The sequence below is a fragment of the Mustela nivalis genome (assembly GCF_964662115.1).
Source record: "Mustela nivalis genome assembly, chromosome: 1".
In the NCBI taxonomy this organism is placed as follows: domain Eukaryota; kingdom Metazoa; phylum Chordata; class Mammalia; order Carnivora; family Mustelidae; genus Mustela; species Mustela nivalis.
The window spans coordinates 165,121,032-165,136,401 of NC_139020.1; the positions used below are offsets into that span (position 1 = coordinate 165,121,032).

At 48.3% G+C, this 15,370-nt stretch overlaps 1 protein-coding gene across 10 annotated transcripts in view; it reads left to right on the forward strand.

Moving 5' to 3' along the window:
* The first annotated feature begins 6,574 nt into the window (after nt 1–6,574).
* ATP2B2 (ATPase plasma membrane Ca2+ transporting 2) overlaps nt 6,575–15,370 on the forward strand; it is a 365,301-nt gene continuing 356,505 nt past the window's right edge. For 8 of the 10 annotated variants that reach the window (XM_082682462.1, XM_082682460.1, XM_082682467.1 and 5 more), the window contains exon 1: nt 6,575–6,724. The gene's annotated coding sequence lies outside the window, so the exon portion shown is untranslated. The remainder of the gene's footprint in view (nt 6,725–15,370) is intronic. The other 2 variants (XM_082682464.1, XM_082682466.1) reach the window with 1 other exon arrangement.

A 15,370-nucleotide genomic window follows, 5' to 3' on the forward strand; every position in this document is an offset into this window, starting at 1 on the left:
GTCCATAGAGCCTAGTTCAGTGCCTGGTGCATTGTAGGTGCCCAATGAGTGTGGAATGACTGAATGATCTCAATAAGTGTATGGGGTAGGTAGAGTTACTACCCCTACCTCATTTTAAACATGAAGAGATGGAGGCCTGAAGGAAATGAAGATAAAAGCCACACAACCATGCCTTGAACCTGAACCCTCTGACTGTGTAGCACATAAATTTAACTGTGAAGCTTTCCAAGTTTGGGTTCCCCCAAAGCAGACCCTGAGACCAGGATTCAAGCCCAAGTAGTTGATGTGGAAGGTGCTTCCAGGAAAAGACAGTAGGAGAGATAGGAGTGAAGCAGAAAAGGGAAGGGAAGGAGTCCCAACAAAGGTATGTCATCGAGTAGCTCACCCCTGTGGCCATTGGAGCTGACTTGCATTGGGTCATCTGGGAGCTGGTGTAGACTTACAGGCTCCAACTTATCCAGCCTGAGCAATGAGGGGACTGGCAAACTCCCACCCCCACCCCCACCAGTTCCTTGTGGAGGGGTGCTCACAGGGGCTGTTCATGTCTGGTAGGCCTGGCTCACCCCACATGTGGGCTGAAGCTCCCCGAGTCAGACAGAAGATCCCAGGCACAGAGCCACACATGGTTGCTAAGGGAATAGAGTGGGGCGCTAGCAGCACCTCTTGGGGATGCCATTCAGAGTCTCACCATCAAAAGGTTGCTGTATTTTCTCCAAAGACGACATTTAAAGACCACATATTTCTGGGAGAAAAGCCTTTCCTCCTCCCTCCCCCAGGCTCAGCAGCTCTCCTCCCCCACACGTTCTTCTCACTTCTTGTGGGCCTAACACCCTCTGAGGTCTAGTTTAGATCCTGTCCTTCATCCAGGCTGGAGGAGGCCCCAAGGAATGCTTGGTGCACTTTCCCACACAGCAAAGGGGCTCAGCACAGCTCTAGGGGGAAGTTCGTCTGCTTGGCGGCTGCAATTGATCCCTTGGTGGCCCTATTCTACCCTCCCAGCTCCCACAGAACCCCCTCTGCTTGAGCTTGAAAACTCTACTCTCTCTCCTAGCGTTCTCTGCAGTTCTGGGGGAGAATGGTCTTCTTGCTTCCAGCTGCATCAGTTTTCCTGGCAGCCTCTTCTGGCATGTCTTAAACCCATGGTACCTTTTAATCCCCCAGGGTCCCCCTTCAAAGCCATGACTTCAAGTGAAACGGAAGTCCCTCATCTGAATCTGAGGGGCCACATCTGCAGATCCACAGCGTTAGACAAGGCTCTTGATCTGTGTTCAATTTCATCTTGATAAACACAGTCCCACAGAGGAATCCATCTTGTCCCTCCTTGCCAGGCTGGTCTAATGTTCAGCTCAAGGGTCATTCACTTTCATTGAGAAGCGGAGTTCAACACATTTCCCTTATTTTTGCCATTCCTCCTTCTGTCTCCAAGAAGGGCTCTCTTATTACAGAACCCAGCTAAAATTGCCCAGATTTGCTTTCCAGAGCATTTGGGTTGGGTGCAAACCTGAGCTTATATGGGCCTGTCCCCTTTCCTGACCCCATTCCCATCCTGCCAGCCCCTCCTGAGGAAAAGAATTTGTACACATTCATCTTTGAATCCTGCACACAATGCAAGGGGCTGGTCCTGTAGGTGCACACATACCAAATCCATGTAACGATGACTCCTCAGGATGGGCCCAAGACCTTCTAGGGCTGCATGGTCATCTTCCTTCCGGCCTCTGTTGTCCTTGCTCTTGCTCCCTCATCCTCTTAGAGAATTCCTTCTGGGCGTGGAGAAGGGTCAGATTCCCTGGCTTATCCTCTCTCCAGGTCTTAAATGATCTGTGCCTTCCCCTCTTCCACAGGAAAATGGGGATCAGAAAATGATCTGGGGTCTGCTTCCTCAGAAGCAGAGTCTGAGATGGGCATTGGTGTATGTGGAATTTATTAAGGGAATGTTCTCAGGGAAACCTGTAGGGGAAGGAGGGAGACAGGAGAAGGAGGTGAAGGAGCTCAGGAGAAGTTCACCCTCAGCCTGATTGGGGCTGGGAGAGCCCTGAAGAGTGAATTGCACCATAGGGGTTGTTGCCACCTAGTGGTTCCCATCTGCCTAGGGTGGTGTCCTCCATAGAAGGGTTCAGGTGTGGGAAGATGACACCCACAGAGAGAGGGGCTGGGTGTACCTTCCCCCCGGGGAGGGAAGGGTGGAGCTTCAAGAGCATCTTTGAACAAACACCTGCATTATGGAACCCTAGGGAATGTGAAACTGGTGTACCCAAAATGCTAGCAATAGGAACCCATACCTATAGAGTTTGGTTATTGTTTCTGCCCTTTTTTTTTTTTTTTTAAGATTTTATTTATTTATTTGACAGAGAGAGATCACAAGTAGGCAGAGAGAGAGAGGCAGGCAGAGAGAGAGGAGGAAGCAGGCTCCCTGCCAAGCAGAGAGCCTGATGCGGGACTCGATCCCAGGACCCTGAGATCATGACCTGAGCCGAAGGCAGTGGCTTAACCCACTGAGCCACCCAGGCGCCCCCTGCCTTTTTTTTTTTTTTTTTTTTTTTTTTTAAACTCTTGTTTCAGACACCAGCTCAAATCCCACCTCTGAATTCTTGCTCACTTACTTCCTGGAGAATTCATTGTCCTTCCCCCAGGCTGTCTTGGCACTTGATGGTTTTCCCTTTTTAAGTTTTAAAACAGCTCAAGTAAGACATGGGAGCATTACTATTGTAAAAGATTCTCAGAGCCTGAAATATATAGGGTAGAATGTCTTCCTCTCTGCCCCACATCCCCCAGAGGAAATCCCTGTTAGATCTTCACTGGGGGCACTTTGTGCCCTAAGTGTGTCGTCCTGTCTTGTATTTAAGGAGTTGGGTTTTCCTGGCTACATTTGGAGTCCTTTAATGGGAGAGACCTGCTGTGAGTTCTTTCTTTCTTCTGCTCAGTAAATGTTTCCTTAGTTCAGTATCAGCCCAAATTTCTGGATCACAAAATGGGGTGGGACGTTAAATACATATTTCCAGCCTCCTCTCCTTGGAGATTCTGACTCTGGACACCTGAGTCACCCCCAGGAATCTCTTTACAGATTCTAGTAACAAGTTCTCCAGGTACATGAGGTAAAAATCTAGCTCCAAGAATGTTCTTGTAAAGGTGGCTTCCATCTACTGAATGTCTCCCTCATCGATTTACTTAGTTGTCTTCTTTTTGCTTAGTAGGATTATCATTATGCATTTAATAACGTTGTGACTAAAATAGTAAGACACAGACCCTGTGGAGAATTGTCAAATAAAGTCAGCTTTAATCCCATCCCATCAAACCCTTTTCAGGGACTTTCACGTGGCCCTGGGATCACACTGCCATTCCCAGCTTTGCTCTTGGCCATTTCTGGCCCCTGTCTCCCTAATAGACCAAAGAGGCCCCGTACTTCTTTCTGTTCTTATTTGGGACTCAGAGATGACATGCTCACTGGCTTGCCAGGTGCCAGTCACCTCCCCAGCTCTTCTTACTCGCGTCCGGCAGAGGAAAGCAGCCATTTCTCTCTTTGCTGCCAGTTTCATCTCTCAAGAAGTCTTCAAGTTCTAAGAGTCTGTCAGGGCCCTATTTTTAGTGGAGTGGGACTTCTCCTGGGTGTCCAGATTGTTGAAACTCTCTTACTAGCAGATGTTCCTCTGTGTTGTCAGTGGAACCTCCCATGTCCTCACTTCTCACATGCTCATCACCTCACATAACCTTTACCACATCTGAGTAGTTCCCCACCTTGTCCTCTCCTGAGGAGACTGAGGCTCAGGGATGACAGACAGTCTATGTGAGCTCCTCTGTGCTGTAGGGGCAGACCCAGGCCCTCCCTTCTGCTTCTAATTCTGGGTGCTTCACTTGACCCGCCCATCATGTTCACCACAGTGAGGTGCTCCCTCCACTCCACTCCTGTGGCCCTTTGTACCTCTGAGGCGGACATGACCACATTCTGCCAGAGAGCGGAGAACAGGGAGTGTGTGTCTGTGTGTAAATAGATAACATTGATCTATTTCCTACTAACCCAGAGGTCATAAACCACTAGCCCTCTGGCCAAAAACCTATCACAACTATATTGTGTTCAGTCCTTTCAGAGCTTTAAATTTTTTTTTAATTAGTTGCTGACATTTAAAGATCAAGATTTTTCACCTAAAAATCCAAATGTCCAGCTTCTCTTGAAAAAATAGAAAACTGGCAGTCTGGGCTCATATCTCTGCTTGTCCAGAGTCAAATGGAGCTGAGTAGTGCCTATGTCCATGTACATAGGCAGATGCCACAGTCCCCACCACTCCTTATCACCCCCCTTCCCCAACAGAGCCATTGTTAGCTCTTTGCCATTTCATATACAGTGTTGCTTTTCCTTATGGGTGAATTCCAGGAGGGACAGCCATACTGTCAGAACCAACACACCTCACTCAGTATTGCCTAGTCCTTGTAGGCATTTGTGTTTACAATCCTTGCCATACTTCCAATCCCTACCAAATCACCCTCGTAAATCCCGGAGGCTTATCACACAATAAGTGCTCAAGAATAACTGTAGCTACCATTTGTTGAGTGCTTATACTGGAGGAGGCTGTGGAATTCATTGCTTTTAGCAGATGAACCAACAGGCTCAGAGAGGTTTGAGGGCATGCTCAAGGTCAGACAGCTGGTGAATTTTGTCACTTGGACTTTTGTGGTGTCACTCACTTTTGCACTGAGTTGCCTCACGTTCTGTGACTTTTCACACCCTTTCCTTTTGACTTTTCAACTTACCTGTTGGTTTCTGAAAGTTTCATAAAAGAGATCATAACTAATGCCAAGCTTTGACACCATGACTGGGCAGAGACTGACAGAGAAAGACAAAAGGCATTTTCATGGAAGGAATAGAAAAGAGACATAGACATGGTATAGAGTTAAGTGTGTGTCTGGGAGGGACATTGTGAACTAAGGTGGTAAAGGAGTGGAAAGAGTACTTGGGGACAGAGCATGAAAGGCCTTAAATGGCAGCCTGAGGCTATGGGACTTCTGAGGACATTGGGGAGCCATGAAAGGTTTTAGAGAAGGAGCAGACATGATCTACATCTGGTTCCATGAAGGAAGAGGATAGAGGTAGGATGGATAGAGGTAGGATGCCAGCTGTGAGAATCCAGAAGAGAGGTGCTGGGGGCTTGAAGGAGGGCCCTTCAACAGAGGTCAGAGCAGATTCCAGGGAGACTGCAGAGGACCCATCAGTGAGGTTTTGGTGAGGGGACCTGTGAAGCTGACCATCTGGAGGCATGGCAGTGGCATTAACTGGGACTGGGAATGTGGGAGGAGATATGGTTGGGGGAGGGGGTATCCATGGGGAGATACCCTCTGGGCACTCTAGAAATAGGGCAGGGCTGTGGCAGGAGATACAGATGCTGCCTGCCAAGCCAAGTGAGAGCAGTGAGAATGGAGTGCTCTGAGCCAAGAGCCTGGAGATACCTCCTCTCACACCTGTCAGATTTCTTTCTGGTCACTGGCCTCCAAGGCCTCCTCTCTTCCTAAACCCCCAAGCCTGAATATCCTTTGCCCCATCCTAGGGTTGCAGAGCACAGCCCATGGTGAATTTTGACTCCGTGAATGGTGACAATATCCCAGGCATTCCCTGAAAGCAGGTGCTGCTTTTCCAGAGCCCAGGGTCTCACCAGCCCTACCTCCTTATTCACCAAGCAGAGGCCTGGGGAGAGGGAGTCCTCCTGGTCAGGCCCTCCCTGTCCCCCACCCCCATGGGAGCCCATCTTCTATCTTCCTGTGAGCAGTGCATTTGGCTTTTTATAAAGCCAATAAATAAATAAGCAAGCGGGCATGATTAATTGATGGCATGGAGCAGACCAAGGCGCTGGAGTCAGGTGGCCAAGCTTCCTGGTAGAGCTAGGCTTTTCAGCGACCTGGGGCCTGAGCCAAGGAGGGGAAGCCTGCTTTGAGGAGGTGCTTTCAGTGTGTGCCTGGGGTTTTCGCCTTTCTCCTCAGGCAGGGCCTCTTCCTGGTCTCCTCCAGGCCTTCCGCCTGAGAGGCCAGAGGCTTGGGCCCAACAGGTGCCCTTGCCCTACCCAAGTCCTTTCTCAAGGTGTGAGTGCCCTCCACCTAAACTCCCTAGGATTGGTCCAGCCAGCCCTCTCCCCTAAAGCTAGGTCTCTTCAGATGCCAGCTCCACACCTCAATTCACCCAAAATTGTGTGACCCCAACCACAGGTTTCAGTTGTGCAGGGGAGGCTTGGGACATCCTGACCCCTGGGGGGAGAAGGATGGGAGGGGTCCCAAAAAGGGGCAAGCTAACGGTGGGGATGGGGCAGAATAAGGGGCTGTTGCCCTAGAGGTACCTGGAGACAGCACCCACGGAGAGGCTGCAGACCCCTCCCCCTTCCGAGGCCGACCCGCACGTGCGCGTGCAGGAGGGCGCGGGCGGGACGGCGCGCTCTGGGTCCCGCGGGGCGCTTTCCGTGCGGAGTTTGGGGAGGGCCGAGGGGGAGCGCGCGGGGGAGGAGGGAGCGGGGAGGGGAGGGAGGGAGGAAGGGAGGGAGGCGGGCAGAGCGCAGTGCAGCGGTGGCAGAGGCGGCGGCGGAGGGAGGGAGGCAGGCGGGCGGTGGCGGGGCCTCGGGGCGAGGCAAGCGCGGGGCAGCCGCGGCAGAGAAGCCGCAGCCGCAGCGGGGCCGGGCCGGGCCGGGCGCGCACCAGAGGCGGCGGCAGCGGCAGCGGCAGCGGCAGCATCTTGCTCGCGGAGCCGGCGCAGGTGAGGCAGGGGCGGCCGGGCCCGGGCTCTGGGCCTCCTCCCCTCTCCTTCGGTCTCTATCTCCCTTCCAGCCTGCTTCCTTTCCAAACGCGCTCGACCCCAGGAACCCCCGGCGGGCCAGAGTCTGAGCTTAAGCCGGAGCGCGTTCTGGGTTCCCTAGCTTCGGGGAGGCAGGCGCCTTGTCAGCAGTGACCTTGAGCGGGCACCGAGCGGCGGGCGGGGCGGGCCGGGGTGGGCGCCTGCGGACCCGGCGCCTGCGGGCGCTGGGAGGGGGCGCACCGCGCGCCTGCCGCGCGCAAACTTTCCGGGCTCAGAACAGCCCTGAAGCTGGGGGCGTCTAGAGCGCTGCAACCTCCCCCCATTTCCTCCTTCTCAGCTGGCTCTGACTTCAACGCCTGGCGTCCCCCGGTATAGGGGCCCCCCTTTCTCCAGGCCCAGATTCCTGAAGGCTGGGAAAATGACCAGAGCTATGGACGTTGACCCTGGGCTGGGGGCTTCTACCCCCGCCAAAGGCAGTTTCTGTCCTAGCTTCTAAGAGCCAAAGTGCAGGAGGACCCTCCACCAGGTACTCTCTGCAGCTCTCTTCTCGCATTTTTCTGGCTTCCCTCACCCTTCCCGCAGCCCTTCTCCAAACAGAAGCTGCCGGCCGGCAGTACCCCAGCTGCTGTTACAAGAGCTCTGAAGCCCCACACTCAGTTGGGCTCTCAGATATGCCTCTTAATTTTTTAGCCCAGCTGTAGGGGCTCCTTCCGAAAATGGGTGGAGGAGGTATCCCCCCACCCCAGCCTCCATGGTGGATCAGTATGTTCTTGGATGCCTGGACTCACCCAGGCTCTGATCACCCTGGAGCCTGGGGTCTCAGGAAGAGCAGATATTCTGGAAATGGAGTATATCCTAACCTTCTAGAACATTAGCCTTGGAAAAGGGAAGTGAGGCTCAGAGAGGTTGAGCCAGGCCCAAGGTCACACAGCCAGACCAGGAGGAACAAGAACTGGGCTTTCTTATATTGGGTAGGGGAGGGATGGAGAGGACTCCTGTTCAGTTTCTACCCCTGCCTTCCATGCGATTTGAGCTCTGGACACTGTCTTACTGGCTGTGTGACCTCTGGCAAGTCATTTCCCCTACCTGACTCACTTCCCATGTGTAAAATGGGAGTAACTACTTCACAGGGCTGTTCTGATGGCTGAGTTAATGTTCGTGAAGTTCTTATCATCATGTCTGGTGCATGGTCTGTATCCAAATATTTTTGGCTACCAACGTGTGAAATTTCCTTTCCGAGCCTAGAAAGGCAGAAGTAATTCCCGTTCTCTTCTTTCTACTTCTGGCACCTAGATTTAGGTGACTTCTCCCCTGTGGCCATGTCAGCTGCTGGTAGGCAGCACCTGGTGGAACCCTGAGCACCTGTAATTTATTTGCAATGTTTGGTGGAGGCAAGTGTCTCTGCACCCTCAAGAGCCCACTGGACGCACTGGTTGTGGTTTCCTGCTGCGTGTATGGGGGGACATCAATCCCTAGTTTCTAGCTGGGAAATGGAAACAGGGACCTGATGCAACCCCAGGAAGAGAAACCCCCTCGCCACGGTCTCGAGGGAAGACCATCATCCTGACCTCCTCCATCTGACCCAGTCTTCTTCCTACCTCTGTAAGATGTAATTCCTTACCTCAGATGTCCTACTGGCAATAGAGGAGAATTCATTCATTCATGCACTCACTCACTGAGCCTTGCTTCATGTTTTCTCTGGGTCAAAAGATGCTTAGAAATGCAAAGAAATCAGCCATGTCCAGCAGTTATAAAGCTCCTACCAGGTGCCAGGCACTTGCTAGGCATGGGAGACAGATTAATTTGATACATTTTTATTAAGTACTTAACAAATACTAAGCACTGCTTATGTGGCAGAGACACACTGGTAACTAAAGTAGACCTAGTCCTAACTGTCAAAGGTGGCCGTATAAATTGTCATCCAACCTGAAACACTTTTGAGAAAGGGAGAGGGCATTATTAATAATAACTCCAGGACCACAGGCATAAATCAGGACTTTCCAGCCAAACCGGGATGTGTAGCCATTCTGTGACCTCATATTTATATGCCAGTGTTCAGGGAGAACTGTTAATATTTTTTGAGCTTGCTTTTTTAGGCTCTGTGCTAAGCACTTTTGGGTTATCCTCTGATTGAAACCTCACACTGCTGTGAAGCTGGTGTTCCCATCTGCCTGCTGCTGGTTGGCATTGGAGCGGGGACCTCCTCTGTTGCTTGGCTGCTGGGCTGCCCGGCCTCCTCAGAGATGGCCCAGACGCAGGACCCAAAGGCCCCCCCCTGTCCCCCCTGAAAGAGGTGTATAGATGACTGTGAGTCAGGAACACAAAGGCTCTAATAGACTTGCCGCGGGGGCAGACGGACACACAGATTCTGCCTGGAAATGTCAGAGGCAGCTTCCCAGAGGAGAGGACCTTTGAGCTGAACCATGAAACATGAGTTAGGATTTTGGCAGACTGTGCAGGTTGGGGGGAGGGCAGTTCAGGCCCAGATTGGTAATGCTTGGAGATGTGGGGTGTGTGGGCTGTTGGGGGATGCCACCCCAAAATAGGTCTGGATCCAGTTATGATAAGACAGTAGTTAAGTCTGAAACATGGCAGCAGCCAGTAAAGATTAAGTCAAGGAGTATCGTAGTGTGGCCCGGGATGAGCTCTGCCTCTTTGAAGGTTGCTCTGGAGATGTGACCATCCTAGAGGAAGGGAGCAGAGAGAATTTGCTGGACTGGATTTCCCTTTGATAAGAACTGTCTATAACCTGATCTACGCTATAGATTGCCTGCAAGGTCAGGGAAATCATTTTGTTATATAGGATCACTGCAGAAGAAATTTACCAGCATCTGTAGCATCAAAAAGTTCTCTGCAAGCAAAATAATTGTCAGCAAGAAAAATATCAACCTACTTAAAAGAGACAGTTTTTAGTAGCATCACTTGCAAAATGGGAATATGCTTATCACAGGTTATAAGTGAAATCTTTTCTATTTGTCACATCAAATCCAAAAAGCTTCAACTTCTTTCACTCTTCCTTCCTCTCCATGTCACCTCTGTCACTATATAAATCGGAGGGCAATAAAACAGCTTTTCTTTCTTTTTTTTTTTTTTAAGATTTTTTATTTATTTATTTGACAGAGAGAGTAGGCAGAGAGGCAGGCAGAGAGAGAGAGAGAGGAGGAAGCAGGCTCCCTGCTGAGCAAAGAGCCCGATGCGGGACTCGATCCCAGGACCCTGAGATCATGACCCGAGCCGAAGGCAGCAGCTTAACCCACTGAGCCACCCAGGCGCCCTAAAACAGCTTTTCTTTAGTAATGTCTTATTTCTCAGACTTTCGTTAATTTATAATAGCCTCCTTTCTTCCCTTAACAATGAAGTGGAATCATTAAAACTTTATGGTATCTAAAAATTTGATCTGTTAGTAGAGAACAAAAAAAGTGGGGGGTCAATATTGGGGCTTTGGGATTGGAAAATCAGGCTAGAGAGATTTGAGAAGCAAAAGGGAACTTGATGGAAGGTTGGAAAGGCGGAAGACACGGGGCCAGCTTCATGGGCACCTGACTTAGGCAGTCACAGAGTCCTGTGTTGAAAAGGGCCCCCACACTGGATTTAATGCTCTGTGGTCACCATATTAAAATTCTTAATACTTTTGGAACAGAAGACCCCACATTTTTATTTTACCCTGAGTCCCACAAACTATGTAGCCAATCCTGAGAGGGAGAGAGATATGGGAGTAGGAAGGCATAGGGGAAAGAATATGGATAGGGAGAGGGAAAAGAAAATAACATTTTGAAAGCCTCCTGCCATTTGCCTGATGCTGTGTGAGAGAGACCGTTTTCCCATATTTAATCTTTAAATTTCATGACACTCCTATGAGATAGATGATATTGTCCTTATTTTTAAATATAGGTTTATTAGGATGTAGGTATGGTGAGGCCAATAGATTGGAAGCAATGGCCACTGAAAAGAGAGCTTGTTACAGCTCCCAAGAGGAAGGGCCTCACCACACCACAAAGGAAGCACCAGGTTCTGTGAGCAGAGGGAGTCAGGAAGAAAAAATGGACAGGAGACTTTACTGTGATTTCCATAGGAAGGAACAGGCAAGCCAGGGTAAACAGATTTAGGGTTCACTCTGGGGCCCCGGAGTGCTGGAGTTCCATAAAGAGGGTGGTACAAGGAGTATGGGAGGCTGCCCATGCTTTCCCTGCCCCTTCCTGGTTGTCCTCACCCCAGCAGGTCATAGAACTTTAAAGCAAGGATACCCCTTGAGAAGTAACTGGGCCAACTCCTTGGTTTATAGAAAAAGTGAAAAGGTAAGTCCAGAGAAGGAAAGGAACTTTTTCAAGGCCACACAGCATTTTAAAGCAGCTGAACTCGACCTAGAATTCATGTCTCCTGCTATTCAAACCACTACTTAGTTATTGTTTTGGGGGTTTTTTTGCTTTTTTTTTTTTTTTTTCCTCTAGCACAGAGTTCTATATAAGCCAGACCCACCAGACTGTGAACGTGTTGAAGTCTGAATTCCCTGTCTCTTTTAATGTCCTATTCCCAGTATGTCTGGAACACGGGAGATGCTCAACACATGATTGTATCAGTTTCCTAGAATTGCCAAAACAAAATACCACAAACTAGTATGCTTAAAACAAACAGATTTATAGTCTCTCAGGTCTGGAGGCTGGTAGTCTAAAATCAAGGTATCGTCAGGGCCAGTAAAACCTGTGGAGAAGAATCCTTCCTTGCCTCTTCCCAGCTTCTGATGGAATCAGACAATCATTGCTGTTCTTCAGCTTGTAACTGTATCACTCCAATTTCTGCCTCTGTCTTTACACGGCCGTCTTTCCTCTGTCTGTCTCTATTTCCAAATCTTTCTACCCTCATAAGGATATTTGACTAGGAATAGGCCCCATCCTCATTGAGTATGACCCCATCTAAAGTTGATTACATCTACAAAGCCCCTATTTCTAAATAAGGTCTCATTCACAGGTACCAGGGGTTAGGACTCCACCATGTCTCTTGGGAGGACACAATTCAATTCACAATGACAATGAACCAAGGATAGAGTTAATATTTAGGATTTAGGGTGAGAATGCACTCCCCTTTCCCCCTAAAGTTCAGACTAGTACTGAGGAATCAAAAAGAGGAAAGCAACAGCTGTCCAGTCCACATTTAGAGAGAAAATAGTCCAAGTGTACACAAGAGCATCTAACAGTTGAGCCAACCTGCTGAGCTTAGAGTCCTGGTGCTGTCACTTCTTAATAATTTTTTTTTTTAATTTTATTTATTTATTTGAAAGACGGAGATCACAAGTAGGCAGAGAGGCAGGCAGAGAGAGAGAGAGAGGGAAGCAGGCTTCCTGCGGAGCAGGGAGCCCGATGCGGGGCTCGATCCCAGGACCCTGAGATCATGACCCGAGCCAAAGGCAGCAGCCCAAACCACTGAGCCACCCAGGCGCCCCGGTGCTGTCACTTCTTGATCACATCTGTGTGATCCTGGATAAGTGGCTTCAACAACCTCTGTTTCCTCATATACAGAACAGGATACTAAGAACACCTACTATTGGGAATTTGTGATGAATGACAAGAATTAAGACCAGTCAAGTTCCTGGAACAGTGCCTAGCACACAGTAGGTACTTTCTTGTTGGCAGTGATCACTGCTATCGTCATCATCATATCATTTAGAGAGCACTTTTCACCTATCTCTCTTTCCATCTTCACAGCAAACCTATAATATGGCTTGATAAATATCAGCTTCCTTTCACCATAAGGTGGTTACTCATTGATGAAGCCACATCACAAACCCAGCCCCCGTGTTTCTAGTTCCCAGCTGCCCTCACTGGATGACATCTGCTGGGTAGCAGGAAGCCTGTTGGTGTGGAGATGTTCTTAATGGATCTTTCCTGGTTTCATGGGGCCAGGATGTTGGAGAGCACTGATGTGTTATGCCCTGGTAGGGGAGGGTGTGAGGGGGAGGGAGGCAGTGCTCAAAGGCCTCTACCCCAGCGTCTGTTGCCCAAATGTCACTGTACTTTCTGACCACATAGTGGATGGTTAATAAATGTGTGTTGGATGAATGGATTTCTTATACAACCGAAATAGTCCCCACCCCCTGACAGCAACAACAAAAGCCTAAGATGAGGGCATCTTGCCCAGCAGTGGTTACAGTCGACTAAAACTCACAGGTGGGCTGTCATTATGTAAGAAACTTGAAACATATGCTTCTGATGCTGTTTGAAGAAATGAATTGTTGAGGTGAACGTTCAGTAGTCATAACGTAGTGCAGGGTTGGGGGGGTGGGTCATGAGATGCTGGGGTGTAGAGAGGGTCCAACATGTAGGTGGGATATAAGAGGCACAGTGTGCAATAAACTGACATTGGATAGACACCACATTGAATGAATCTCCCAAACGTTGCCATTAGGAGTAGATAAGAACATGAGGCCTGGAAAGTTCTCAGCAAATCCGTACAAAGGGCAACCAGCTGAATTCTGAAATAACTGAATGTTTTTATTGGCACTGATTCACAGTTGACTATTTGTTCAGTAATGTAATGGTGGTTAAGAGTACCTAGGAACAAATTCTGGATGAGCCTCTTTCCACCTGTGTGACTTTGGGCAAGTCGCTCAACTTCTCTGTGCCTCAGTTCCCTTAGCAGTGAAAGAGAGAAAATAAAAGTAGTGCATCGGATTGGTTTAAGAGTTGAGATTTGTAGAGTGTTTAGAAAAAAGCCTGGATCATAAAATACCCCCTCCCTTGCCTTCTTCATCCTCCCCCTCTTTCTCTGCTCCCTCGTCTTTTTAGTATAGCAATTTCATTAGTCATTAGTGATAAATATTTCCAGCTCTGTACTCTCTAGGCACATAGTAAATTTCCTTGCCTATTTTGATATCAGTTATGGCTGTGTGTCATAGAATTTTGGAATTCTTTGGCCAATGAATTTTGAGAAAAAGTGACATTTCTGGGTGGAAGCTCTAATAACCAGCACACTGTTGGCCACTTTCCCGTGTTTCTTCCTTGGCAATTGAAACAGCATGGAGATGTGGCCTCCCTTAATCCGATTTCTGAATGAGAATGATATAGAGTCCCAAACCAACCCATAATGTGCATATAGCATCAGTGAGAAGACCATGCTTTTAGCACTGGCATTTTGGGCTTATTTGTTACTGCAACATAACCTGGTGCATCCTGACTGATACAGGTAGGGAACAAGTTGAAATAATCACTATTTATTTGGAGGTATTTTTGAGTCCTTTAATTCCTTCAAGTGTGATGCCAAATTTTTAGTATATGAAGGTGTTATGAATACAAAACTTGTGAGAACCATGCCCTCGGAGGTGAAGGCTAGTCTCCTTAACATGGCATATATGGACCTTTCCAATTTCACCCTGGCCTTATCTGACCCCACATGGGTCCCAATGCTCATCTGGACAAGTTCACAGCATGCTTGCACAGATGCTTGCCTATCTCTAGGTCTTATTCATGCTCTGCCTAGAAATGGGGCATCCCCCAGGAAATCATGTCACTTGATAAATGGCTAGGGTGGAGTGTGACAAGTGCATGGGGGAAGAGGGAAGCATCAGGCTTGTTCTGTGAGGCACAGAGGCAGCATTAGGACTAAGGGTGAGATTCTTTTTCAAAGAGAGAGAAGTCTCTAGTTATATGAGCTTGGCCTGGCATAATAGTGAACTCACCACACCAGCCAATGTCCAAGCAGAGGTGTCATGGAGCGGGTTCCCAATTAGCAGAACTAGCATAAATACTCCAATCCTGTCACACATGACTTTAGGTGAGATTGCCCAAAGAAGGTAGATCTTAGCTTCAATTCTATTTTTTTTCTTTTTTGCTTTCAAAATAAAAAGCTTTTACTGATGGATTATAGACATGTTACATAATGATTATAGAAAATGCGAGTGATATTGAAAAGCATAAAGAAAGTAAAACATAGGGGTGCCTGGTGGCTCATTTTGTTAAATGTCTACTTTCAGCTCAGGTCATGATCCTAGGGTCCCGAGATCGACCCCACATTGGGGGATTCTCCCTCTCCCTCTGCCTCTCCCCCTACTTATGCCCACTTGCACTCTCTCTCTCTCTCTCTCTTTCAAATAAATCAATAAAATCTTAAAGAAAAAAGGAAGTAAAACATAAGTAAAATTCCATTAAAAAGAGCTAATCTCTGCTAATATTTTGCCAAATATCTTTGCTATGAATGATATGTAAACAGTGGGGTGTTTTTTTTTTTTGTTTGTTTGATACCTATCTCACTCAATAATAGAATATGGACATCTTAAATATCAATAAATTTATCTCTGCTTCATCTTTTATAAGTGGCCCTGTCATAATTTATTTACTAGATCCCTTCCTGATTGGCACTCGGGTTGTGTCCAGAATTTTGCTATTATAGGCAACACCATGATAAACGTTCTGGTGTGTGGACCCCTGGGCATGCAGCCAGGCATCTCCTAAGGATGAATTCCTGAATGGAGTCACTGAATTAGGTGAAACTGTCCAGAATGAAAGAAGAGAAGAGAACTGTGGTACATTCAGATGGAGAAATCATTTCTAACTTAAGGGCAGCCTACAAAAAGTTGAAGGGAGAGATGAAAGGGGGATTACAGCACTGCTGGAAATT